Source organism: Sabethes cyaneus, chromosome 2 (genome assembly GCF_943734655.1).
Source record: "Sabethes cyaneus chromosome 2, idSabCyanKW18_F2, whole genome shotgun sequence".
Taxonomy (NCBI): domain Eukaryota; kingdom Metazoa; phylum Arthropoda; class Insecta; order Diptera; family Culicidae; genus Sabethes; species Sabethes cyaneus.
In genome coordinates, this window is record NC_071354.1 from 2,601,737 (window position 1) to 2,605,658 (window position 3,922).

Below are 3,922 nucleotides of genomic sequence, written 5' to 3' on the forward strand. Positions count from 1 at the left end.
CGCAAATGAAGCATTTCGCAGAACCTTTCATACCGATTCCGATTGAATGCAATATATCGTATTGAATGCTATGTAATGTATCGTTGTCTAAGCTATAGCGGTTTTTCGAAGATAATTTAGTAGATCTATGGATTTTATCGATTTTCAGGTGCAGTTGGATATTTATTAATTTCTTTACGATGATCCAAAACAACTGTTTTGACTACTCTGTGATCAATTTACATACTTTTTCATCTAGTTGCTAAGCATCTTTTGTGCAATATGCTTCGACTTGAACGCAACCGGCACACTAACGCCACCACTAATCTAGAGGTTGAAACATCCCGAAAGTCAGCTAAAGTGATCAAAAGAAAGCTGAGAAATTGCGGGGGTGGCCTGTACCACCCACCACCACCTCTTGCAAGGGACTGTTTACTAGTTTTCGTACAATTTAATAGAACAATAAAACTCATTCATTCATAACTAAAACTCCATCGAGTATTGTTGGATTATTTTGCTATATTGAATTATTGCAATATTGCAATATTGCAATGTTAATGAGTGAAATCTAAGCCTTAACATTAGAATATATTCAACTAACTTTGATTGTACTATTAATTGTTTTGAATCAGCTGATCAACGCGCCGCCAGACATGACAAAATGATCCATTTCGTTTGAATATGCATAACCAACAATAGATATTCAAAGCTAGTCTAAGTTAACCACTAAGGCAAGATTGCTCACCTCTCGGTGAACATGTCATTAGTCGTAATGATTGCGGTGTTCCTTTCTCAGTCGCTGTTTCAAGCGCATTCTATTAATTCGCCCAATCGCGGATGAACCTTCGAGTAGCTCAGTCGCATAGAAACACACAAATTATCATTATCGCTTGTTGTACTTTTAAGCGCATCGGAGCTCACCAGTGCACTGTTATCACTTCAACATGAGGCGACTGGGTGCTTTTATCTTTTTCGTTCCGTTCGTTCCAATAATTTGTGCCATTTTTGCCGGATTCATACTCTATCGTGCAGTGATTCGACTAATTTTGTGGTGTAAATATGGCCAACAATTCATGGGATTACTCCAGGGGTCCGATGCAATGTGGTGCATAAATGACCGAGACTGTAGTGTTGTAAATATTTTGACATTCATAGAACAACTTGTGCCATCGCGCAATGAAAATCCTGCAGAAGAAATTGCACAAACTGTGCGGAAACTTTTTGATAGGGTGAAAAGAGATAAAAGCAGTCAATTTCAAAAAGGCTTTTGGAAGCGAAATCATGCCTTCGGATATACGTTCTGGTCAAATGATCTAGATTTGGATATTAACGACCTGATACGCACCATCGACATCGGCGAGAACGTCGACAATGCTCGTTTGCGTGAAATTGTGAGTGAATTGAGTACCACAAAATTACCAGCCAATCACTGCGCCCAATGGGAGATATTGATAGGAAACCATCCCGTTAAAGATAAATTACAAGGTCCCGCCAGATACTTTGTAAGTTATGCGTTGAATTAACCTTGGATGATTTTTAACTTACTTTTTGTTGTAGATCCTGTTTCGATTCCATCATTCTCTTGGGGATGGAATTTCGTTATTATATTTCATTTTTAAAGAAATCGTCGATCGTGGAGATTACTCTGAATATATGCCCGCTCGCATTAATTTTAATAAGCGTAGTTTTCGCGAATTAGTTGCAATATTTATTGAAGCGATATACAATACTCCCAGTTACCTACTGCAAGTCATGTTTCATGAACAACCAACAAATGAATGGCAAACTAATGAACTACAATCTAGCAAAATCGCCTGTTGGCAAAACGAACAGTCAGTTTTGGAATCGAAAGCATGGGTTCAGTTGCTAGAAAACATTCAAACTAAACTACCCAGACTGCAATATTCAAGTGTGTTTCTAGCAGCATTATCAGGAACTTTACACAACTATTTCGAGTCTAGGGGGCAACATCCCAAATTTATCACAATCGCGCTACCAATGAGAATCAGACAGCAAGGTTCAATTAAAACTAAAAAAAAAAACAAAAATATTACTCAATTTTAGCATTGAATTAATTTTAGAACCTTCGGAGATGAAATTCGAGAACGCATTTGTCACACCTATGCAGAAACTTTACCTCTTGCCGAGAGTTGAACTAAATGATCCGAACCGAGTGGAAAACCTTAAACAAAAATTGTTAAATTTGAAAGAATCTACGGTGAAGCTGCGCTCTTCATCGGATGTGATAGTAGACTCAAATACATTAAAACTCACCTTCTGAATTACCCATTTTGAAAACTTTTACTTTTGTAGATTACCCACTGGATGATGTCTCTCTTGCCAGCGATTCTCTCAGGCCCGATACTTAAAATGCTCTCCAAACAGTTCCGAATCGTTGCATCCGCTTCCGTTATGCTCTCACTTCCGAAGCGAATTCGTGTCGGAGCGTACGAACTTCACGACGTAACATTTTGGCCACCAGCTTTCGGTTCCGTCGGTGTAAACTTTTCTGTCCTTACCTACGCCGATGAGCTGCAGCTAGCACTATTGGCTGATAGAACGCTGCTACAGTCGCCCAGTGAGGGACAAGAGCTCCTAAGCGCACTTTTTCAGGAAATAGAAAGGATGAACATTGTTTTGAGTGAATATACACAATAAACTACATCTAAATTGATTCATAAATTTAACATTATTTTTGTCAGAAGATTCAAATGTAACAATCTGAATTACCTCGAACAGAAAAAATATGCCAATGATCTTGCATATTTAATGCCAAATTATCAATATCAAAGAGATGATAGTAAAGCACATTTATTGGACTAGTTATATGTGCTTACAAAATGCAATATATTTCAAAAGAAAACTAAAAGTAACATTCAGTGTATCTTCACCAGCTTATGACCTTGAATTTGGAGTAATCGGCTTATCTTAGAAATGTTTTACCATAAGCAAAACAAGATAGAAGAGATGAGTTTCAGTATAGACTACGTAGTCGCTTTATAAGTTGTTTTTTACGTTTAATACTCACGAAATGTTTGACCACGTCAAATAATACCTGATTGCTCTATATTTCATTGTGTTCATTTCCAATCAGTAGATACTTTGAAGCAGCATTTTCACCAACCGAAGCAACAGTTTCAACTCAAATGTTTCATTTAGTAAACAGTCCTACATAACATTAAAACACAGCATTACGTGTCATGAAATATTTAAATTATCACTTCGGTCATCGTCGCCAGATAATTAAAAAAGCAATATTTATTTTCAAGCGACGCCATGAAATGCGTAACTAAATCATGAACCGCCACTTATTAACGATATTAGGATACTGTTTTGTTACGTGTACTGTTCGATTGCCAACGAAAATTGAACAAATAAAACATACATGTGAAGTAGAAATTTACATATCCCGCACAAAAAAAACCTGAATGAGACAGGGTAACATCCCGACGGATGTCAACAATAACAAAGCAACTATTTGCAATCAAGTATCAGATCAATGACACACTTTCGAGCCTTATGCAACTTCCAAAAAGAAGTAATCTTTAACCCACGACCCGTGAGTCTCTCCCGATGAAGGCCGTACAACTGACACATGCCGGCTCAAAACAGCCCACCGAAATGTCGCCGCCTAATCGATGATGGAGCTGTAACATTTAATAGAAGTGATAAACTAGAAGAGCGAATAGTCGCGGTGGCAAACCATTTGGATTTCTTTCACATCTGCTACGATTGTTTTTCTTTGTGGTCTCGACAGTTTATATCTAAACACGCCGGTTGGAACCGCTGCCTGTACCTACTAGGGACAACCCGCTTCTTATGCTTTGCTTTTAGCCGTTTTATCTGATAAATTTGCTATGCTCGGCGGGGCAGTGAACCTCGAACTCGCGTGTCTGTACGACTGAACATAATGCATTGGGGTTATATAAAATTGAAACAACAT

The 3,922-nt window shown here is 38.0% G+C and overlaps 1 long non-coding RNA gene across 1 annotated transcript; it reads left to right on the top strand.

Moving 5' to 3' along the window:
- Positions 1-1,753: 1,753 nt before the first annotated feature.
- On the top strand, positions 1,754-2,455 carry LOC128738490 (uncharacterized). The gene is made up of 3 exons (XR_008412118.1): positions 1,754-1,996; positions 2,061-2,227; positions 2,293-2,455. It is a non-coding gene; the product is annotated as an uncharacterized LOC128738490 (long non-coding RNA).
- The last annotated feature ends 1,467 nt before the right edge of the window (positions 2,456-3,922 follow it).